Source organism: Mercenaria mercenaria, chromosome 16, assembly GCF_021730395.1.
Source record: "Mercenaria mercenaria strain notata chromosome 16, MADL_Memer_1, whole genome shotgun sequence".
Lineage (NCBI taxonomy): Eukaryota > Metazoa > Mollusca > Bivalvia > Venerida > Veneridae > Mercenaria > Mercenaria mercenaria.
The window spans coordinates 69,797,540-69,823,715 of NC_069376.1; the positions used below are offsets into that span (position 1 = coordinate 69,797,540).

Consider the following 26,176-nt stretch of genomic DNA (forward strand, 5'->3'; position numbering starts at 1 on the left):
ATCAAAACAATGCGAAGTCGAACACAATTTCCCGCGAAAAATGACCAAAGGTTGAAGATATTTATATTTAAGACCAATTCTCTGTAAGAACCAAAAAAAGTTGGAAACTCATAGTCACAGATTTCCTTTAAACCGATTTTTTCTTGAAGAGTGTGCAAAATTAAGAAAATCCTGTTTTTCATTTTTTCAATATATGTCCCGGTTACCATGGAAACGAGGATGCAAATCCCCAACTTGCTGAATTTTCAAAAAAGTAGGGGTGCATGCCTATTTTGTTATCTGGAAACTACTAGAAAGTGTCCTTTATTTTCGTACTTGCAAATTTTAAAGGCAAATGAACAAGGTTTCATACCAAACTAATATTCCCAAATATTTATTTGATTCTTGTATGATCTAGACTTTTATCTGCAAGAAAAAATATATTGATGGAGCAAAACATATGTTTATATTGTGCTCTACATCTTGAAAAGTGCCAAGTCTCAGCAGAAAAGTATATTTGTTTGTATAAAGGGAAGATGATATTTCAAAAAGAAACATAAATCGTAGCGGGTCATTCAGACACATTATTGTAGATTTGGGCAAAAGTTTATGATTTGGGGCATTTTTCCTATTTTTATTACCTCCCCTTGATGCTCTTCATTTAGGAAATCACAAAGAGCTTATCTAAGTTTACTTCCTGGATTATGCTGAATTTAGATTTCTACTCGGATTTTGCAAATTTTTAGTATATAGATACAATGACAATCAGAGATTTTATGCTAAATGGGCATGTGATGCTTGGATGTGTCCCTTCAAACCAAGTCCACGTTTAAAATTTGCTGAATAGCGACATTGTTTGGGAAAAATACTCTGGCAGAAAAGAGTCTAAACTGTGGATAGACATCAGTCATCACTCAGAGTCTGACATCTGTCTGTTTATTTCCATAAGTGAACTTTGTATCAACTGACTGAAGGATCAGTGTTAAAGGATAACACTACAATGAAAACAGGTGAGTCTCATAATATTTTATGTTTTAATATGACATGTAAAAATTTCAAGCTATGGAAGATATGTGCTCACTTCCTTCGACAGATTCAAAGACCATACAGAGGTTATTTTCTTAAATATTGGACAGACATTTTTTATTATTTTACCAAGATAAACTTTCAGGCATTTTTCCATCATTTTAGGAATACCATGCACCAAAACCAGTGAATTGAGAAAATGCTCTCAGAAATTGTCTAATGTGGAAATTTCCAAATTACCAAATCTATGTAAAGATATTTTTTGTGTAAAATATTAATAGATTACATTTCAGTAATTGAGCAACACTATAAATGTTGTTGTAATAACCTAAATATAGATATATACAAATTTTCAAAACCATTTTTAAACATCAAACACCCATATAAGGTAACACATTTGGGAATTTCATATTCAGACTTGGGAAGAAACATACTGTTTTCTTTTTGATTACCTCCTTTTATTGGAGGTAGATTTATAATGGAAAAAGCCCTGATTTTAGTTGTAAATGACCATTAGTATGCTTTTTATGTTATTTGTAAAAAGCGGATAAAGACATATTTTCACTTCAAAATGTATATATTTTTGTAAATTTATTTGTTTTGTTTTTCAGCTGTGAGTTGTTTCTTTTGAAAATGACTGCTTGATGATAAAGTTTCAAACAACTATGAAGTGAGTGGATGCTCTAGAGAGGTAATGATAACTTAGTCATTTGCAACAGTGTGTGTATGTGTTTGCCAAAGTACCTGTAGAAATATAGACTTACTGAAGTAAAAACTCACTGAATGCTGAAAAATGAAAACATTTAATTGCATCCATTGCTACACATAAGTCAGCATGTTTTAATCTGCACATGCCTGTTTTACAAGTACATATTGAATGTAAATGGTTTGTGTCAAAGTTAATATGTCTTTTTTTATATATATTTACACATCAGAGGCCTACATGTATTTAAATAAAGAATAAAGTCCCCCACATGTCCATATTCATACAAGTATGAAATCTTGACCTCTCAATCTATGATACAAGAATAGCTAGTAGGACTTCATATAACTTAAATTGGCATACATTTGTATTGTGACTATAAATATTGATAAGTTTTTGAAATTTTAAAATATACCCTTTTTCAGAAAAGGACCCTCTGCACATGTATGAGAAACAGATTTTACTTTTAAAGTGGTCCATATATTATGTTGAAAAGGATGAAATCCTGTATCTGTCAAAATGTAACAACAGTAACAACCATTTTAGTTTGATTTTTGTTTATTCCAGACTAATTCTTCAATGAATGAATGATCATCATCATCCTTATATTGGAATAAAAGGAAGGAAGGTATCTACAATTTATTTATAGTTTGTCTTAGTGTCTGATCAGGTCTGATTTCAGATCTTTATAAATGCTTGATTGAATGTTATTTTTTTACAGAATATTTATGAACTTTGTTTAGAATTTCATGTATCTTAAATTTAATCAAAGTGTAGCAAAGTCAAAAGTATTTAATGTATTTCATACAATTGTTCCTTTCAAAATCATTTCAAGGAGGGGGAGATCTATGTGATAAATTATTTTCATTAAAAGAATAAAGGAAAGATGTATATATTATACATTTACTTATATAAAATTTATTAAATGATTGAAATAGTGTATGTAATTTTTATTCATTTACAAATTTGTGAAAGGAAGCCCTCCAGCTGGATTGTAGAAGATCAGTAGTTCTACCCAGTAACATGATGTCACAAATATTTTAACTGGAGAGCCCATCCCCATCCCACCACCACCCAAAGTCAAATGAAAGACATTCAGATTGTTATTCTCTCACATCTCTATTTTTCAGTGACAGCTACAGTCATGGTAAAAGTAAATGCAGTCAAAGACCTCTGATATCACCTGAAGAGCCAGCATTCTCAAGATCTGTATCAAATAAAAATAACAAGGACTGCTAAAAAGACTTTTTATAACTTGCAAATGTGCAGTCTGTGACATAACTGTCTGATCCAGGTAGTTTAGTGTTGACAAGATGACACTTCATCTCTATAGTAGAGGACACAAGTTTGAAATGTATATGTCATTGTGAAGGCAAAATGTTTATGAAAATATTGTGTGTGTTTTCCAAATAGAGAGACTGAAAGTGGGGAATCATCAATTAGTGTTTTTGGAATAAGTTACGGACATCTGAATAGTGAAGATCTGTCCCTTTTTTGGATTGCCACAGACCAAAAATAATGATTGGTGCCTTTGACATAAATAGAAGAACTCACACTGGACACTCTGAAGATGGAATTATGTTGTTTGCACTAATGTTTCTTTTTCGGATTTATGGAAAAAAATTAAAAATTAGAATGTCATTTCTTAAAAATGTTGAAAGTTGTTTAACCAAAGGCCCTGTAACTGAAAAATATCTTTATTCTTGACTTTATATTAAAACAAGAAAATTCGATGAATTGGAATCCCCCGCCGAAAGGGTCAGAGTTGAGGAACGGCAAAAAAATATATCCAGCAAAAAGTTAAGAATGTTACCAAGAAGCAAATAATTTCATTAGTCAAAATCAAATTAAAAGAAAATGAATGGTTTGTTTGGGTGGGGCTGAGGGGGGGGGGGGGGGGGGGGGGGGGGGGTGAGGACACAACAGTTTACATGTTGATTATAAATATTGATAGAAAATGAAAAATGAAAAAAAAAAAAAAAAAAAAAAAAAAAAAAAAAAACAAGAGGACCATGATGGTCCTGAATCGCTCACCTATCCCCACATGACCCAGTGTTGAACTGACTATGATGTCGTTATTTCTATCATTTGACAAAGTGACCTAGTTTTTCAGCACATGTGACCTAGATATCATCAAGATAAAAAATTCTGACCAATTTTCATGAAGATCCATTGAAAAATATGGCCTCTAGAGAGGTCACAAGGTTTTTCTATTATTTGACCTAATGACCTAGTTTTTGAAGCCACGTGACCCACTTTTAAACTTGACCTAGATATCATCAAGGTGAACATTCTCACCAATTTTCATGAAGATCTCGTGAAAAATATGGCCTCTAGAAAGGTCACAAGGTTTTCTATTTTTCGACCTACTGACCTAGTTTTTGACGGCACATGACCCAGTTACGAACCTGACCTAGATATCATCAAGCTGAACAGTCTCACCAATTTTCATGAAGATCTCATGAAAAATATGGCCTCTAGAGAGGTCACAAGGTTTTTCTATTTTTAGACCTACTGACCTAGTTTTTGACCCCACGTGACCCAGTTTCGAACCTGACCTAGAAATCATCAAGATGAACCTTCTGACCAATATTCATGAAGATCTCATGAAAAATATGGCCTCTAGAGAGGTCACAAGGTTTTTCTATTTTTAGATCTACTGACCTAGTTTTTAACCACACGTGACCCAGTTTCGAACTTGATCTAGATATCATCAAGGTGAACATTCTGACCAATTTTCATGAAGATCCATTGAGAAATATGGCCTCTAGAGAGGTCACAAGGTTTTTTTATTTTTAGACCTACTGACCTAGTTTCTGATCCCATTTGACCCAGTATCGAACTTGACCTAGATATCATCAAGGTGAACATTCTGACCAATTTTCATGAAGATCTCATGAAAAATATGGCCTCTAGAGAGGTCACAAGGTTTTTCTATTTTTAGATCTACTGACCTAGTTTTTACCCCCACGTGACCCAGTTTCGAACTTGACCTAGATATCATCAAGGTGAACATTCTGACCAATTTTCATGAAGATCCATTGAGAAATATGGCCTCTAGAGAGGTCACAAGGTTTTTCTATTTTTAGACCTAGTGACCTAGTTTTTGACCCCACGTGACCCAGTTTCGAACCTGACCTAGATATCATCAAGGTGAACATTCTGACCAATATTCATGAAGATCTCATGAAAAATATGGCCTCTAGAGAGGTCACAAGGTTTTTCTATTTTTAGACCTACTGACCTAGTTTTTGACCCCACGTGACCCAGTTTCGAACTTTACCTAGATATCATCAAGGTGAACATTCTGACCAATATTCATGAAGATCTCATGAAAAATATGGCCTCTAGAGAGGTCACAAGGTTTTTCTATTTTTAGACCTACTGACCTAGTTTTTGACCCCACGTGACCCAGTTTCGAACTTGACCTAGATATCATCAAGGTGAACATCCTGACCAATTTTCATGAAGATCTTGTGAAATATATGGCCTCTAGAGAGGTCACAAGGTTTTTCTATTTTTAGACCTACTGACCTAGTTTTTGATGGCACGTGACCCAGTTTCGAACTTGACCTAGATATCATCAAGGTGAACATTCTGACCAATTTTCATAAAGATCCCATGAAAAATGTGACCTCTAGAGTGGTCACAAGCAAAAGTTTACGGACGCACGCACGCACGGACGGACGGACGACGGACGACGGACGACGCGCGATCACAAAAGCTCACCTTGTCACTTTGTGACAGGTGAGCTAAAAAAATGGTGGGGGGTGGGTGGGTGGGGGTGGGGGGGGGGACCAAGGTAAGGTGGTGACCAGGTGTAGGTACACAACATCACATGTTTATAATAAATGTTCATGGAAAAGAATGAAAGAAGTTTAATGAAATTCTTCCAATTGGTTGGTTTGTTATGTACAGATCTGTGGATTTTTAAACAATTAAAGGGCAATAACTATATGGAAAATTGACCAATCGAAAAAAACCTTGAAGGGCATCGTCGCAGTATCTTGGTTCATGTCTGTTTCAAGTTTGATGAAATTCTACCTGCTAGTTACTGAGAAATGGCTGCAGACGGACATTTTTCATTAAATCAAGGGCAATAACTCTGACAGAAATTGACCTATCAAAAAAAAAAAACTTGACGGGCATCAGCACAGTATCTTGGTTCATGTCTACTTCAAATTTGATGAAATTCTACCTGTTAGTTACTGAGAAATAGCTGCAGACGGACATTTTTTATTAAATCAAGGGCAATAACTCTGAGGGAAATTGACCAATCAAAAAAAAAACTTGACGGGCATCATCGCAGTATGTTGGTTCATGTTTATTTCAAGTTTCATGAAATTCTACCATGTAGTTACTGAGAAATGGCTGCGGACGGACGGACGGACGGACTGACGGACGGACTGACGGACGGACAACGCCATTTCAATACCCCCCTCCCGATTTCATCGGCGGGGGATAATTAAAAAAATCTGATACTGTTTGATTACTTTTGCAAGTATAACATTAAATTTGTTATATTTAAATTTGATAAAATTTAATGTATTTTGAAAAAGATGCACTTGAACATATCTAAATGGAATAAACACATGACAGTCTTTGAATATCTGTAAAAAAGCACATGTTTTGCAGTTCTCATCAGATTTGGTTACCAATTTACAGCATAATTATACATGAAGGCTTATTACTCAAACATATGCAGATCTAATTGTATATTTTCTACCATAGATAATTTTATTTCATATAGATTTTTTAAATCTTTAAAAAATACTGAGAAATATAGCAAAACAATGGTTGAATTAGTATACTTGATTTTGTGAGACTGTTGAAATATTACAATTCTTTTTCCCTCTTAAGCCTGTATCATAAAATCATATTTTCTGATGAAATTTATTTTTTAAGAATGTTGCAATGCAGATTTTAATGAAAATTCATACATTTGTAAAGTTACCTATATTGTGTTAGGTAATAACTTAAGCCCATATATACTAATTGGTCAATGATTAAAGAGAACATCTGAGTTCCTAGCTGATTTTCTGACTAATTTAAGACCTCATTCATGTAACAACATCTATTAATCTTCAGAAATCCAGTAAAATTGTCATCTGTAAAACAGGTTTCATTCTAAGATATACAAGGCATATAACATCCTATTTTACCAGCACGTATTTACTTTAATAAATAAAGTAGATTTAGTTGTGTATTTTGATAAATTTTGGAAAAGCATTAGGAGATATGTCTATAACTGCAGTTTGTATTTACTGAGTATTTACTGGCACTGAAATGTGCATTATCAGGGTTTTTCTGAATAAACTTAGTAAAGACTTAAATCTACATTATCTATAGCTATCCGTAAAAAGTCTAGCCATTGTCTTGATAGTTTGAAAGAATTAAATACATTTGAGCCGCGCCATGAGAAAACCAACATAATGGCTTTGCGACCAGCATAGATCCAGAGCAGCCGCGCAGTCTGGTCAGGATCCATCCTGTTCGCTTTCAAAGCATATTGCAATTGGAGAAACTGTTAGTGAACAGCATGGATCCTGACTAGACTGCACTGATGCACAGGCTGGTATGGATCCATGCTGGTCGCAAATGCACTATGTTGGTTTTCTCATGGCACGGCTCATTTAAAGTTGTATCTAGCAAAATATTGACTAAACTGTTCTGCAGATAATTTGATTGTTAAAGGAAGAATGTGCATCATGATTAGAGAGTTTGAGATTTCAACCTTCACCTTCCCCTTCAACGTCTCTTGCGAAGTTAAGGTATGAAGTTGAAGTTCGATTAAAATTCCTTGAGATTTCAAACATTAGAATGAACCTTACTTCTTTTAATCCGCCCATTCAATTTATCCGTAATTATGATCGTTTTTTCCGTGCATTTTGATACCAATTGTCCGAAAGGGTAGGAATTTTACAAAAGGTTTTAAAAATGAAAATTAAATAAAAAAAACTATTTCAATTAAAATAATCATCGCATGGATATTAGAGCGATTATCAAAAAAAAAAAAAAAAAAAAAAAAAAAAAAAAAAAAAAAAATAAATAAATAAATAAATAAAACGATAAAACAATGTGAACAATGTAAAAACTCGTTAGTGTTGCTCTAAACATTTAGGTTTTATATGAAATTATGTCAGTATAGTCAGTATACTATGCACGGTTGTAAATCATACATGAGAGGAAATAAAAATGATTATTACATACCTAAAATTATTTTCCATTGGGTTTCAATGGACCGCGATCGTGCAATATTTTTCCATATCATGACGTTGAACGCTTTCATATCGGACTAGTCCCAATCCGTGTCTCTAGTTACCTCTCCTGACGGTCTGTCCATTGCGGATCTCATTTCTTTAGATTTTTGTTGCTATTGTGTGTTTGTTTAATTTGTAATTTATGCAACATTTTGTTTACTTTAACACTTTGATTAATCTGACCTATTAGATACTGACACGTAGTAATTTATCTGACAGAAATGAATTGAAAGTTATAATTACGTCATGAGTTGGACTAATATAGGACGTGGAATGTTTTCTTAACGTTGTAATGGAAAGAATTGCATGACGTCCATGGCGTCCACGCGCACGTTGCGACAACAAGCTGACGTCATTTTCGCGGAAAATATAAATGCGCGTCAGTTTGATTTGTTTACTGCGTTTTCGGAGAATTTTTTCCCGTATTTTTTCCTGTCTTTCGTGACAGAACGATAATTTAGATATAAATTAATCGTTTGATAGTGGATATGTAATAAAAAGGTTATCAACTTTGTATGTGGATATATGCACTCGTTCTTTCGCGGACAATATTGCGCTCCTAAAGTCGCGCAATATTACCGCTGTAGAACTCGTGCATATATCCATATGCAAAGTTAATAACCTATAATGAGATCATATCAACGTGATAATATCACTCTGTATGACACTGTATAATGCCAAACTCTCGGACAGCACAATATGATTTTAATATACTATTTTATAAGTAAAGCATCTGCGGATCCAGGAATTATGGTTAGAGGGACACCAACATTAAAGAGGGGGTCACCCATTTCAGCGGGGGTGGGGGGGGGGGGTGGGGTGGGATGGGGGTAGGGGTAGGGTAGGGTCGCACCGAGTTTCAATACCGACTTTCTTTGTAAAATGTAAGAATCAAAGGGGGAAATTAACCCACAATGTCCCTCTGCCAGGCTCTTGTTCCATGCATTTAAAGAATAGAGTTATCCAATACGGCTAACAGGAAACGTCTCTCATCATGATATCATAGATCTGAAATTTTCTGATACTACAGAAGTATTTTCCGTCTTACTAGTACCATTTTATGTTTATAATTAAAACGCAATTGTCGCATTAAGTGTCCGACAGAAACAGATTGATTTTATTTGGATGTGAAAATAAAATGTTCCACCAAATGATAATCGCGCGTAATTATTTATTTTTCAAATGCCATGTGCCCCCATCCAGATTTCAGTCTTTGATGCCGAGTATGTGGACACAGTAGATGTAAAAAGCATGAAGTTTCTACTTTCGTGATATCACATCTTCGGACGTTCAAAACTTCACTTCATACGACAAAAAGGCCCATCTGGTATAATTGATACCGCCTGGGGACACAAATATGCCGTAGAAGTTAAAGTTTGAACAAAATCTCAAAGTTTCTCAAAATCAGTTGATAACTTCATACTTCCAGGTTCAATTCAATGTATTTAGTTAAACTCATTAGCCATACAAAACTCCATTATTCTTATACCTATTGATAGTGTTTCGCATCAAATTTAGTCTATAATATATATGGATAATCAAATAACTTAATAAGCAGAAATCCTGAAACAAAGCTTTTTATTTCGCATAGTAATTAAGGGAAGTCTTAGGCTTACGTGATATTACATGGAAAACTTTAGTAGCAACGTGTGATATAAATAAAATACACGCGTATCGGTGACGTTTTACCCAAAATATATATGAGAGACGTTGAAGGGGAAGGCGAAGTTTGAAATCTCAAACTCTCTAATGTTATTACATGAACATACTGTATTATTTTTAAATATCATATTTTTCAGTCTTGGATTACACTGTTATTTGTTCATACTTTTGAATTTTATTTAAAATGTATACATTAAATCAAATGGCGAAGTAGACATGATTTTGCTTTTACTACTATTTGTTTCAATGGCAACAAAATGATTTCCAAAGGTGAAAGGACACTGTCTTTACACAAACACACATAGATATTTTTATGCCGATTCTTCTTAAATTCCTCGATTTCTCCCTAAATTCTGTGGAGGGAGAAGTCACTTCTCCCTAAAATTTTGACCTAGGATGATCCCTGTTTTTTAATGCAAAATGAATGCTGTAACCATGGCAACTTGAAAAAAAATTGGACAGTCATGATTAGTAACCATACAATACCTTAAATGCCGGTGTCAGTTGGTTATGAGTATTTCCAACTGCTTTGAAATTCAAAATTAGTTTACCCAAAAGAAAGAAAAGTGCATACAAGGTTGTTGAGAACTGACCTTGTGACAATGCTTTAAGTTTCATAGATCATGATTATGGTTGTATCCTTCTTAATTCTGCCCAGAATATGCTTCAGGTGCGTTAGATGCATTGACAGTTTGCAGATGAACTTTTCTTGTTTCATAGAATACAAACAGACAGAAAGTGCTTTAAAAAGGTCTGAATTATAATTTTCTTGTACGTTGCCATGGTAACGGAACATTCTCCTTAATTTTTAGACAAAGTGTTGGAGAGTATAACCTTGTAAACTGATTTTACATGAAATACTTATGTTTTGCTACAATTCTGTATCTGGCAATGTAATATTATTTCAGGTTATTCTGTAATTTAGGCATAAATGAGTTTGCTGAAAACTCATTTTTTGTCAATTTTCAAATTTCTGTAAAAAGCTCAAATATGAATGACCCACTAAAATCCCTCCTTAAATTGAAATGGGTATCATAGCTCTGCTGAATCCATACAAGTATTATGTTCAGATGCGTGCACTTTTTTTTCTATTAGAAGTTGAAAAATATACATGCAGACCAATTTTTAAAGATAATGTAAAATCTTAAAAGGGGGTATTTATAAAAGTGTTGCTGCTAAAACTGTGAAAATGTTGAAAGACAATATTTGTTTGTAATAATTACTTCAGGTATGTATTTCAGGCAAATATGAAAATTAGTGCTCTATTACAGACATAGAGACCACTATGTGTAAAGAAAATTGTAACATTTTAGTAAAATTTGACTCTCAGAAATTGCTATTTTTCGCAAAAAGTATAATGTTCCCGTTTCCATGGTAACCAGAGCTGATTCATATCTTTTCACCCTTGATTCTTCATATATGGCTTGAATACTAAAAAGGGTGCAAGTATGAAGTAATTCTGAGACTATAAGTTTCCGACCCCTTCTTTAATTTTTTGGTTCTTACAGAGAATTGGTCTTAATGTTCGTACTTATGACTAGGCTGGATTTTGAATAATAAAACAATTGTTGCCTTTTAAGTTCGGTCGATATGTGGATTTATCGATCTGATAAAAGCGATATCAACCATGGGCGCTGCGCCCTCGGTCGATATCACTTTTATCAGGATTTATCGACCTGATAAAAGCGATATCAACCATGGGCGCTGCGCCCTCGGTCGATATCACTTTTATCAGGTCGATAAATCCACACAAACGACCTCACTAAAAGGCAGTAATTGTATATTTGTTTAAGAAAACATTATTTTGATAAAATAAACATGTGAATCTTAGTAACAGAAAACTAATAACAGCTATACTTAAATGTTTATAAAAGTAATTCTTTTGCTTCTCAGAACATTCTTCAATACTATTTGCTCCTCATATTAAATAAGTTTTACTGTATTTCTTTGCTCCTCAAATGATTATACATGTATTCATAAGGCGGGAAAATTTCACGTGTTTCATGATTTTTACACTTTACTTGTGCTTTTGCGTTTTGGCGGGATAATTCATTATAAATACATTTCCTTTGTGCTTTAGTTCGGATTCACTCTAAGAATATCAATAGGAGAATTATATCAATAGGAGAATAAGTCATTTCATTTTTGAAAATGTACTCAATACATATTCATTTATTTGGAAATAACTGCATGTATTTAAAAAAGTAAAAAAGAACTAGTAAATTAAACAAGAGGGCCATGATGGTCCGATATCGCTCACCTGAGTACCATTGCTCAAAATGATATGATCAAGTTTTGACATTGAGCACGTAGGCATACACATTAAATATCATCAGTCTTGTAACAGTCCCTTTTGACCTAGTCAAGGCCAATTTCCATACCAAGTTTGAGGGTCCTAGGCTAAAATGCTGCATTTTTGTACTAACTTGACTATTCCTTACCCTGGAAGACTTAAATAACATTTAAAACCAATCTCATTTGATATAAAGCATCAAGAATAACATTCTGACCAAGTTTCATTAAGCTATGGTCATAAATGTGGCCTCTACATAGAGATGGTACCTAAGGCTACGTATTCAATGACAACGACAAATCAAGTGCAAAATTGAAGCGCATATCGCTTATCTCACGCTAGCAATATTTTAACATAGCACCTTACAGTAAATACAGGAACTTTTGACAGCGAAACCAGCTTCGTTCTTTTGATGGATTAGCTAAAGAAAGGTGATTGTCATTTCCTTTTAACTAACACAACCATTTCATTTATACTAAAGAACGTCTGTATTATATTAACACAAGTTTCTGCAACGGTAAATTCCGCAAGGTAAATGCGATTCCGCATGCCTCAGTCAATATGCAAGTTAGGTACATTTGTAAACACATGGTGCATGTCATTAAAAGTGAAATAACTTCTTTCGGCACAGTTTTTGGTATGGTTTTGGTGTGACCATCAGATAGAATATACATTTTTATATCGCTCTGTTTTTAACTCATACCTTTTGTATATTATGTTTATATTTTTTCTTACGAATAATGTTTTCTTTCCCATGATCATACAGTACCTGTAACTTATCGAAAATAACGAATAGAAATAATTGTCTTTGAATAATTTCTTTCGAAAATGAAAGAAAATGCTCAACTTTTTTGTTTGAATGATTATTCATAGATCTTGAAATAAACTATATTTTTGGGAAACACATCCGAATCTATGCGTACTTTGTTCACATAACTAAATAGTCCTAGAAGAGTTATCTGTCATAGGCTTCACTTTTCAAAGTAGGGCCAAATGTTTTGGATTAAATATTGCCTTTCAGCATGAAAAATGAAGTATGATAGTTAAACCATTATATAATTGAGATACTACGGTATTAAGTTTTCAACAGAAAATGATATCAGATGCAATTTGATATTTTAGGTACCATCTCTTCTCTACAGTGTTAACTAGATTTTCCTTTGATTTGACTTGGTGACCTAGTTTTTGATCCTACATGACCTAGATTCAAACTGGACCTTGAGACCATCAAGATTAACATTATGTCCAAGATTCAAGAAGATGCATCATAAATGTGGCCTCTACAGTGTTAGCAAGCTTTTTCCTTTGATTTGACCTGGTGACCTAGTTTTTGACCCCAGATGACCCAATATCGTACTCGTCCAAGATTTCATTGGGGGTAACATTATGCCGAAGTTTCACTAAACTCGTACAAGATTTCATTGCGGGTAACATTCTGACCAAGTTTCATTAAGATTGGGCCAAAATTGTGACCTCTAGAGTGTTACCAGCTTTTCCTTTGATCTGACCTGGTGACCTTATTTTTGACCCCAGATTACCCAATATCGAACTGGCCAAGATTTTATTGCGAGTAACATTCTGACCAAGTTTCATCAAGATTGGGCCAAAATTGTGACCTCTAGAGTGTTAACAGTCAAACTGTTGACATCGGACGACAGACGGACGGACGGACAACGGACACAGGGCGATCACAAAAGCTCACCTTTGAGCACTTCGTGCTCAGGTGAGCTAAAAACAAGGCTGACTAACGAAGTCACCGTGTTTTTTGTTTATACCCAAATTTATTTTAGATTTGTTGTTAAAAAATTAAGCTTGAAGCTCATTTGAATAAGACTCTAGTCCACTTCCTGGTAAATACACAGACTGACATGTTGATATTTAATATTTTCATTTATGCTAATTGATGAAATACTGTGCTTTATCAGTGAGATACAAACGTAAAGCGATAATCAATTTGTCGAATTAATAAGTCTTGTAAATTGTGTATTAATTTAAATTTTTCGTGTACAACTGGATGAAAATAGTCACCACTTAATGTTAATAAGAAATCTCTTACTTCATTTTATCCTCACTGAGTAGAATTTCATATTGTTTATATGTATGCTTGCAAATATCAAATTATAAAATGGAAAGTTAAGACATATTTGTGTCTTCTAATGTCACAAGATGTTTGACATCATTTTTGTATATACACATCTGTTTCCTGCGCAAGGAATAAAATTGGTCACAAAATGGAATACCACATCAAGTGAGGAACAATTTTGTCTCGCAGTACTGTGACGGTGACATCTGTAAAAACATAAGAATTGTCCAGTTGGTGATATATATTTCATATTTGCTCATAACTAACAAATAACCTCTATATATCAGTATGTATCATGAATTTAGTGCAATGCTTGTTACTTTTATATTTAGACTTAGTGACAGCATAGTGCAAGGCCAACAAATTGCCAGAACCAAATGACTCTGAACTGAACAGTGCTTGTACTGAGAGGATGGTTGTGCAAGAAAACAGGTGAAGCAAATTTGGCCTAATTTAAGGGCCATAATTCAAGAGTGGCTGGTTATCAAACTTGGCCGAGATATTTTGCCAAAAATAATTGTCAGCAAGTTTGGTGACGATCGGATGAAAACTGTTCGACTTACAGAGCGAACAAGACTAACTTCATAGATTTTGAGTGATTTAAGGGCCATAATCCACGAGTGCCTGAGTCGGTTTGGCTGGTTATCGAACTTGGCTGAGATATTATGCCAACAAACATTGCCTGCAAGTTTGTGGAAGATCAGATGAAAATTGTTTGACTTAGAGAGCGGACAAGGCTAAATTCACAACATTTCAAGTAATTCAAGGGCCATTATCTAGAGATGGTACCTAAGGCTACGTATTCAACGACAACAACAAATCAAGAGCAAAAATGAAGTGCATATCGCTTATCTCACTCTAGCAATATTTTAACATAGCACCTTGCAATAAATACAGGAACTTTTGACAGCGACATCGGCTTTGTTGTTTTGGTGAATAAGCTAAAGAAAGGCGATTGACATGTCTTTTTAACTAGCATAACCATTTTATTTATACTAAAGAACGTCTGCAGTATATTAACAGAAGTTTCTGTAACGGTAGATTCAGCAAGGTAAATGCATTTCCGCACGCCTCGGTCAATATGCAAATTAGGTACATTTGTAAACACAAGGTGCGTGTCATAAAAAGTGAAATAACTTCTTTCGGCACAGTTTTTGGTATGGTTTTGGTGTGACCATTAGATAGAATATACATTTTTATATCGCTCTGTTTTAACTCATACATTCTGAGGCCTTGATTATTCTTGGAAAACGAATTTTGTAAAATGTTGAGGAATTCGATGTCGTAAATGTCTGTTTATATTTTTTCTCACGAATAATGTTTTCTTTCTTATGATCATACCATACCTAAAACAAATTGTCTTTGAATTAGTTTGTTTGAAAATGAAAGATAATGCTCAACTTTTTTGTTTGAAGGATTGTTCATAGATCTTGAAGTAAACTATATTTTTCGGAAACATATCCGAATCTATGCATACTTTATTCAGATAATTAAATAGTCATAGAAGAGTTATCTGTCACTGGCTTCACTTTTCCAAGTAGGACCAAATTTTTCGGATTAAATATTGTCTTTCAGCATGAAAAATGAAGTATGAAAGTTAAACCATTGTATAATTGAGGTACTCTGGTATTAAGTTTTCAAAAGAAAGTAGTATCACATGCAATTTGAATTTTTAGGTACCATCTCTACATAATCCAGATAAGAGTGCCTGTGGTGATTTTGCTGGTTATCGAACTAGGCCGAGATATTATACCCATAAACATTGTCACCAAGTTTGGTGAAGAGCAGATGAAAACTGTTTGACTTAGAGGGCGGACTAGGCTATATTTGCAGATCAAGTAATTCAAGGGCCATAACTCAGAGTGCTTGGGGGGATTTTGCTGGTTATCGAACTTGGTCAAGATATTATGTCCACAAACATTGTCACCAAGTTTGATGAAGATTGGATGAAAACTTTTTGCCTTAGAGAGCGGACATGCTTTTGGACGCTGACCCCCCGCCCGCTGCCACGGGTGTTTACATAATACGCCCCGCTCTTTCAGAGACGGGCGTATAAAAATTACAGCAGTGACCTTTTTAACACAATAGGAAAATGGAAATTACAGTGACTTTTTAAATTTATTTTTGGATTTTTCTGGATTTGTTTTTGAATTATAATGTGAAGAAACTGTACAAAGCTACAGAAGTCACCTGATCACAACAGTCACGCAGTGTCAAATACAGGAAGGAATTCAGAGGCTATTGTGAAGCTTACAAAAGAGCTTGGAAAACTTGCAGAGCATTTCTTTGTTGCTGTTCGGCAAATAAATCAATTCATCTTGCTTCAGAAGAATGTCCTCAAGTCATTGGTAGTATTCAACTTGGACTTCGCCAAAAATTATACCTGTGTGGCACAGCATGAAGTTCAGAGTGCACATTGGTCACAGAATCAAGTCACTATACACTAACAGTAGCGTACAACAGATGCCAAGAAGAGAGTTGTGAAGATATTGTCACACTGAACACCTTGTATTTGTATCTGATGATAAAATACCCTATGCGGCAGCTGTCAATGAATTTGTTAAATTGACAAAAGAGCATCCAATTCAGGTAAGGGAACTAACTATTGGAAAAGAAGTACAGCTGACCTCCGGATGTGTGGCCCATTAGCAGTCCAAGCTACCATTTACCGACATATCCTTTAGTCACACAGATGTTGGATTTCCTGTTGAAAGATGGTTCGTGCCATGGGAAAGTCCTTTCTGACAGAGCTCACACCATGAAATACTGTTGCGCTTGACCTCAAATAAATATCAGATTATTTTTACTCTGTGTAAGGATTATTACCATTCTGTTGTCAGATTCTGCATTGAGTGGGTAATACACTGGTTTCAGTTATCAGTAACTGGTAATAGCAATCCAATAATATGCCAATAGACTGACATTATACTGGTAACAAACTGATGATACACTGACAATGCAATGGTATTACAATGACAATAATGAAATTTTTTGTAATGGTAATAAATTCAGACAATCTGCATGATTTTAAAAGTAAATCGCTGTGGTGTAGTAGAGGAACATTAATAAAAGAGATTAGGTTGTTTGAATAAAAAACTGTATGTCAGGCTGGTATTTGAAAAGCAAACAAGTCAGTTTATAAGGAAGACCTAAATTTATACCTTCAAAAATTTTAAGCATTTATATATGGCATATTTTTGCAGCTCGTGATATCAGAATATTCACTGCATTGGAGAAGCTTAAAGAAGAGATGCAAGACCATAAACGTGACCTGAAATTAATTCTATCGAAGTCAAGGATGGATACGATAGAAGAAAATAAGCTGCCAGAAAATGTTAATTTTCCACTGCGGTCAGTCGAGGACATGGAAAATTTGGAGGAGGTGCTTGGAGACTCGCAAGTGGCGGCTTCATTGGTAATGAAAAAAACTGTTGTTGATTTTGTAAAAAAAAACACAGTTACCTAAATTGTTGCGACAGATAAGCATTTGATATTAAAACCAAGTATGAAACATATTTAGCTAAAGAATTTGTTTCATGTTTGTAACTGATTACCATTTAAGCTTAAAGCTGCTTTCCAGTCTAATTAGATTTTGTTATAGAAATAATTCTACATGTACATGGTCAATTAATATATATATATTCAATTTATCTTACAAGTCAGGTATTTAGCAGAATTTGGAGGTCAAAACGTTAAAGATAGTGTTAACAGAATGTTAACAGAAGTTCTGACCACTACCCTTGCTTTAAAATACAACTTGAAAGGACAAAAGGGAAAGTTGCCGTTTGGCAAACTCCGCCTCCTTACTGTTAAGTTCAGTAAGTATATTAGTTTGATTCGTAACAGCAGCAGACAAAAATACATTTGAGCTGTTTTGCTCCTCATGAAAACTCTGAGGGACTGAAGTTAAACTGGCTTTATCTGTTATTTAGACATCTTTTATAATGTTAAATAGCAGTAAACATTCAAGCAGAACAATTGCCCCTAACCAAATGGATTTCTTGTGTTTTTTAAAAATATCATTTTTAGCCTGACTGTACGAAGTACATGGAGAACTAGCCTACTCAACCCGGCGTCAGCCTCCTTCAAATAATAGCGTCCCAACCTTGTTTAAATTCTTTAGACTTTCACTTTTTCTCCTTATCTCTGTAATTACTTGATGGATTTGTTTCAAACTTACAATGGTTGTTCAACATCATTTCCCACATCATATGACACAAGGTCCGTAACTCTAGCACCAATATTTTATAAATTATGCCCCATTTTGCTTAGAATTATCCTTATTTAATGTTTTATACACTTTATATCTCTTATCACTTAATACTTTTGATACAGATTTAAGCTATTGTCAAATATCTTCATACATATTGGAGTCATTAAACACTCCAGTGACAGCTCCAGCGTCCTAAGATGTGCCCAGTTTCACTATCCAGCATCGAAATAGTCGACCACACTGTCTCCTGTGACAGCTTATGTTATAATTCACCAGCAGTAATGAAACAACATATATTCATTGACAGGATGCCTGCAGAGGAATCCGTACCCAAGACAAGCTTGTAGGAAAAATTTGGAAGAAGGCATTACAAAATGGCTCGGGGGTGCACGAGATAGGGAGGTGGTAGGAAAAAAACGAGCAAAGACTACATTCGGGGTAGAGGTCAATGCAGCAGAAGGAATCAGTGAAACTAAAAACTAAATTATACAGAAATGTGTCAAACTGTTTTAAAACTGTCAACACTTTTTCGACATCAAAAGCTGACTCTGTACAGCAAAAAAGCAAAACTTCATCCTGCTTTTGTAAGAATTATGCCCCTTTTGAACTTAGAAAATCTCAGATTTCTTGTTTAAGTTTTCTGTTTAGGTAAATTTTTCTCTTTAACAGTCAAAGCTATTCCTTTAAAACTTTGAGCAGTTATTTGCCATTAAAAGTTGACTCTGCACAGCAAATACAGTAATTGTACATTGCTTTTTTACAAGAATTATGGCCCCTTTTGGACTTAGAAAATCATAGGTATGTAAATATTTCTATTGTACAGAGACAAAGAAATCAGATGAGCATCTGCACCTGCAAGGCCGTGCTCTTGTTATGTAAGTGCCAACCAAGTATGGTCCGTCCCTACTATGTTTTTTAATGATCTCTGTATGATTTACCACAACTGTCATTTGCTAAGTATTTGTACACTTTCTAACTATAACCTTTTGAATATGCAACACAATATTCATTTCTTGTTAGTGATTGATTGTAAATGATTTTTGTATGAGATGTTTAAGTGTAGGTTAGTGTTTATTAATGTGTGTTTACTAAGGCTAATCAGCTACAAGCAGCGTAGCTGCCTGCAGTGCAGATTTATTTTGTAAATGCACATTAATAAACACTAACGTATTTAGTGTTTAAAATTATAATTTGTTTCTTGATGATGTTACAGCGAATCGAATCAAACACACCACCTGTCCCTTCTATATACAGGAATAACCTGATTAATCAATTAGTGCTGATTTACTTAAATAAATTTCCTGAAAATTTGAAAAGTACTGCAAAGCCATTGGACCAACAATAATTTCAAACACTAAATATGTTCCAGTGTAGATTAAAGATTTCTATCAAGAATTTCTATTTTTGAAAAAAGATAGATTATAATTATATTAACTCACAAATGAAAAACTTGCAAAAATGAGAACTGAAACATGTAGATTTAATTGAAGCCAAAGATAGTGACAGATGTTTTTACATTGTTTAATCTTAATGTAGAATTAGAATATTATGTTTGTGTGGAATTTTCGATCAACATTTCTTCAAAGACTGAGATATAGAAAACCTTAGTGTCAAACTTTTTGACTAGTATGAAAAGTGTTTGTTGTATTAAATGAATATGCCAAACTTGTTTTGGATCTGCATATCTTGGGAAAATTCCAAAGTTCTGGGTAAAGAATGGAATTCAGTTTCCAACAAAACCGAAAAAACTTGAACTTTCAAATCTTGAAGAAAGATTAGTTTCCCCAAGATTACCTTCTATGCAGTTGCGAGAAATGCCCAGGGATGGGCAGATTAATCTAAAGGGCAATATTGTTAATGTTCCTGCAGATGTAAACGGGACTATCAAATCACTTCCAAGAATGATAGATGAAAATGAAACAATAATTTTAAAATTAAAGCGCAAGTTGTCATATAAACACCATGTTGCATTTGAAAATAACACACCAAACGAAGTCTTTGAAGCAGCTAAATGGTTGGTATGTAATAGTTCCTTGTTTAAAAATTAAGGAATTGTTATAAATGAAACATGGCTTCAACACCCGCAGGTTGTACCAAGCATTTCAGATCAGATAATTGATGAACATGATACAGGTGATAACAAGGCAGTCTGAAAGACAGCTAAATCCCCTGCCACTGCTATGGATAGTGAAAGGGTAAACCTTTGATTTTAGCTGTGACCTTGACCTTGAATTGACTCATGAATTCTGCACAACGTCTTGATGCGGTGATCATTTGACCCAAGTTTCATGAAAATCCTTCAAGGGGTTTAGGAGATACAGAGCTGAAACCTTTGACCTTCAGTTGTGACCTTGACCTTGAGTTGAAATGGCTGACTCATGAATTCTTGATAAGGTGATCATTTGACCCAAGTTTGATGAAAATCCTTCAAGGGGTTTAGGAGATACAGAGTGGACACAAAATGGAAGGCTCAAACCTTCGACCCTTAGTTGTGACCTTGACCTTGAGCTGGTATGGTTGACTCATAATTTCTGCACATCGTTTTGATGAGGTAATCATTTGACCCAAGTTTTATAAAATTCCTTCAAGGGGTTTAGGAGATATAGAGCAGACACGAAATGGAAGGCTCAAATCTTTGACCTTCAGTTGTGACCTTGGCCTTGAGCCGACATGGCTGACTCATGGGTTCTGCACATCGCCTTGATGAGGTGATCATTTGACCCAAGTTTGATGAAAATCCTTCAAGGAGTTTAGGAGATATAGAGCCGACACAAAATGAAAGGCTCAAACCTTTGACCCTAAGTTGTGACCTTGACCTAGAGCCAGCATGACTGACTCATGGGTTCTGCACATCGTCTTGATGAGGTGATCATTTGACCCAAGTTTTATAAAATTCCTTCAAGGGGTTTAGGAGATATAGAGCGGACACGAAATAGAAGGGTCAAACCTTTGACCTTGAGTTGCAGCGATTTTTTTCCTTCTTTAATAGGGTCCGTAAAACGGACCCTTTCCCAATTGAAAATAATGACCATTTTTCCCAATTTCAGACCAAATTATTCCCAAAAATGACCTACAAACATTTTTGAAACGGCTGCTGTCCCGACATCGTAAAATTCGCCGATTATAGAAAATATGTTCCGAATTTTAATCGAGTGTTTGCTAATTTTGACCAAAGGGCAAATACCCGATTAAAATTCAGAACATGTTCTCTGTCATCACAAGCGCGAATTTAATCAATCGCACCATGTATTGTTTTCGTAATCGGTTTCCACGATCTTTTTCTGTAGAACCAGTGACAAACTGTGCGAACAATGAGTCACAACAGCAAATATAATGTTCAAAGGCTAACAAAATCCAAGCTTGCTGGCTGCAAATGCCTTGTGGAGTTCAGATTCTCACGGGCATCTTCACAGCCTGTTCTGACTGAGGAAACGTCCGTTGAATCGTCGACACCGGTGTCGTTTTCATGTCAGAGTCAGGAGAACTCTTGTGTAACTCCGGTTGAATTTGTGCCAGAGTGTGTGCCTTTAGAACAACCATTGTTATCTCAGAGTCAGGCCACTGTATCATGTTGTGATGATCAGAACACTAGCTCTAGTGTAACTCAATTAGATCCAGGAAAGGGGTTATTGTAATTTTGTATGTTACACAAAATTCCCAATTAGGATGAAAACGACGCTATTTTTCCCAAATCGTCCGGACGCGGACGCTTTCCCAAAATGGCAAAAAAAATCGCTGAGTTGTGACCTTGACCTTGAGCCGACAAGGCTGACTCACTGGTTCTGCACATCGTCTTGATGAGGTGATCATTTGACCAAAGTTTCATGAAAATCCTTCAAGGGGTTTAGGAGATATAGAGCGGACACAAAATGGAAGGCTAAAACCTTTGACCCTAAGTTGTGACCTTGACTTTGAGCCGGCATGGCTGGCTCATGGGTTCTGCACATCGTCTTGATGAGGTGATAATTTGACCCATTTTATAAAATTCCTTCAAGGGGTTTAGGAGAAATAGAGCGGACACAAAATGGCAGGCTCAAACCTTTGACCTTGAGTTGTGACCTTGACCTTGAGCCGACAAGGCTGACTCATAGGTTCTGCACATCGTCTTGATGAGGTGATCATTTGACCCAAGTTTTATGAAAATTCCTTTAAGGGGTTTAGGAGATACGGAGCGGACACGAAAGTGTTACGGACAGACAGACGGAGGGACGGACGGAGACCATTTCTATAACCCCCAACCACTTGTGGCGGGGGATAAATAATTCAAGTGATAACTGGACTGAAGGTGACAGTTTTCTAGACAGACCTACAGGTAATCTTGATTACTGTTTACAATATGTTGATTTCCGAGAATTTAATCAGGTATTATCTGTTGTGCCAGGTGAGAAAAATTCACCAATTGGCCTTTTCCAGGACTTTCACTCAGAGGATCTTTCTTTCCCAACTGTATTTTGTGGTCAGAGAGGTGTTTTGGGTTCAGAGACGTGTAGAAAATTCCGAACGTGTTGTTCCATTGTATTAGTGATATTTGCAAGTGGGAATTATGCTGTGTTGACAGACGTGTTGCTATGTGCCTGCCTAATATATTTTTTAAATTGAAAAGGCTTCAGATCAAGCAGATGGTGGTGAGATTCTTACACCTGGTTTTGTTGACAAATTGACTATGCAGTATGGTGGTTATAAAGTCCTTCGGACACTACGTGGTTCACCACCATACTGGGAATCTGCGAAACGAATTTTCCATGATCTGTCAGCTTGGAATCCCTACATGGTTTTGTTCATTTTCAGCCGTAGAAACCAAGTGGGTACCTTTGTTAAAATCACTTGCTAAACTTGTCCATGGTCATGAAATGTCGATAAATGAAATAAACAATATTTCTTGGCTAGACAAATGCCACTTGATAAAATCTGACCCTGTGACATGTGCTCGGTACTTTGATCGTCGCGTTCAAATTTTTATTAAGCATGTTCTGAAACACCACTCTCAGCCAGCTGGTGAGATACTGGATTATTTCTATCGTGTCGAGTTTCAGCAACATGGGTCTCCACACATCCATATGGTAATATGGGTTAAAGATGCGCCTGTCCATAGAGTTTCTTCTGATGCTTCAATTGCTGCCTTTGTCGATAAATATGTCACATGTTATAAAGATGATACAATACCTACGTTAGTAAATTACCAGCAAAAAGTCATTTATAGTCATGTGACACCAATAAATCATGACAGGGAAGAGCATTATCGTGAAAAGATTATGCTGCACACTCATTGACGGGACGATACAAAGGATTTGATTGAAGGATTCGTTACCTTTAAGGAAAGTTATTTAGCGAAAGAAAGTGAGATCTGTTCAAACATAACTCAGTATGAAAAAAACAAAAAAAAAAAAAAACAATGCAGATTTTTATGAAAGCATTTTAACAGAACTCACTGAAGAACAGATCGAGATGGCCATTCATCCAGAAGCACAACACAAGGAGCATCTAGATCGGTTCATCTAGATCAGCTGCGCTTGAATGTTTTGATCCTGGTTTAGGTGCAAATGAACAGGAAGACTATGACCTTGGAGATGATCTGGGGTAAGTAAAAGGCGTGTTTGCAATGAGATTTTACCTTATCGAGAAATAAACAATGAGCAATATTTGAGGAATGTGAGAAATTTGAATCGTGAGCAGAAACGCTTCTTTTACCATGTTCTTCACAAGGTGAAGACAAAATCCCTACCATTTTATACTTTCCTATCCGGAGGTGCAGGTTGTGGAAAGTCTGTGCTTATAAGAGCGGTCTATCAAGCACTTTTGCAATATTTTAACCATGTGCCATATGAAGACTCGGGAACTCTAAAGTTATTGTTGTGAGCCCCCACTGGGAAAGCTGCCCATAAAGTTGGGGGAAGCACAATTCACTCTGCCTTTTGCATTCCAGCAAGTCAAGGTTTTCAGTTTAAACCTCTTGATATGCAGCAGTTGAACACAATGCGAGCACGTTTGCATGATTTGAAAGTTGTCATAATTGATGAAATATCTATGATGGGTAGACGAATGTTTAATTTCATTAACTTGAGGTTGCAGGAAGCAAAGGGTTGCACTAAGCCATTTGGAGATGTCAGTATACTGGCAGTTGGTGATCTATATCAGCTGAAGCCTGTTCTAGATTCATGGGTGTATTCACAGATGTACAAATCGCCACAACTTCAGAGTATTGGCATGAATTTATGGGTAGATTTGTTTGATTTCTTTGAATTACAAAAAGTAATGAGGCAGAAAGATGACCATGCATTTACTATGCTGCTGAATAGATTGAGGGAAGGGAAACACACAGATGAGGATCTCGAGATACTGAATAAGAGAGTTGTTCGGAATTCTGAAGTAAGCAGGGACATCATTAAACATTTTCCTCATCTGTACTGCAGAAGAGTTGATGCAAACCTTCACAATTCAGCAGTACTTTCAGATATACCTATGTCAGATGTAACTGAAATAGAAGCCATTGATAGTGTGTCTGGTAATCTAAGTGAATCATTACATGAGAAGATTTTGTCAAAGATCCCACAAGATCCAAATAAAACAATGGGCTTACAAAACAAACTTGTACTTGGAATAGGTATGGCATGTGAGCTGTGTTTAAATGTTTAAATGTTGATACCACTGATGGTCTAACAAACGGTGCTTTATTTTTTGTTCGGAAATTTCATTTTAGAGTAATGAACTCAAGCAGGTGTAGTATTGTTTGGGTGGAGTTTGAAGACAAATCAATGGGAAGAGCTGGCGCGACAAGTACAGACATTTGTATCAAAAGGAAATATGTAGGTCTTGGACGCCAATTATGGAGACTTGTAGAAAGTTTACATTCAGTATTATAAAACATACCTAATAGTTTGACGTCAATTTCCAATTTACTTGTCTGCTTGTTAAACAATTCACAAGGCTCAAGGATCAACTCTTAAAAGTGCTGTACTGCATTTTGGGACAAGAAAGACCATGTACACTATGTTGATAAAGCAGAGTAACCAATCTCTCTGAGTTCATATTCTTGAACTTAATTCAGACAAGATAAGTGTGTCTATAGAAGTTGAGGTAGAAATGGAAAGACTTAGATTACAAAGACAGATGAGGGAACTTTTGCCAACCTTGGAAAATTCAGATCCTGACAATTTCAAAGTATGTTTTCAGAATTGTAGAACCCTGAGGAAGCATATTGATCATATCAGACAGGAGCATAACATCCTCAGTAATGATCTGATAGGTTTTGTAGAAACAAGACTTGAAGGTATTTTATCTGAATACAGTATTGATGGCTTCAATGTTTTGGGTTCCAACCCTGACCAGTCAACACATGGAATTGCAATTTATTACAAAGAGACTGTAAATATTCACAAATTTTCGTTCAATACGTATTTCGGTATTGAATGTGCTCTAATGTACTTAAGCAACTCCATTATTGTTGGTTCTGTTTACTGTCCGCCAAAATGTGCCACCCTAGCTAATTACTCCAAGTTCTTGTCTGCTATTGTACCTTGCAGTTCTGGGCAGATGAAACTTGTATTGACTGGGGATTTTAATTATGAGTTTACAGAAAATGTGTCTCTTTCACAACAATTTTCAGATGTGCTTAGTGTTAGACAGCTTGTAAATTCTGTTACAACAGACTTCAACTCGTGCCCTGATCATATTTATACAAACATTCCTGACAGATGCTTGAATTCCTTTGGAACATTGGAGTCATATTACTCTGATCACAAAACGTTGTATTTAACATTTTCAGTTTCTCAATTACTTGCTTGCTGAAAACTGGGGGCAAAATGCACTTCAATCAGTGTAGTTAATCAGTTTCTAAACTTTAGCCTTTGGATAACAGCATACATGACATAAGGAAATTAAGTTTATGTTGATCATACCAGAAAAAAAAATGTTTGCAGAAGGGGCTTTAACTTTGGAGATGATGAAAGTTTTTGTGTGG

General features: G+C 35.4%; 1 long non-coding RNA gene across 1 annotated transcript; it reads left to right on the forward strand.

Annotated features, from left to right (window-relative positions):
* The first annotated feature begins 730 nt into the window (after positions 1 to 730).
* LOC128549240 (uncharacterized) lies at positions 731 to 3,212 on the forward strand. The gene is made up of 4 exons (XR_008367535.1): positions 731 to 989; positions 1,617 to 1,696; positions 2,276 to 2,336; positions 2,839 to 3,212. It is a non-coding gene; the product is annotated as an uncharacterized LOC128549240 (long non-coding RNA).
* Positions 3,213 to 26,176: the final 22,964 nt, after the last annotated feature.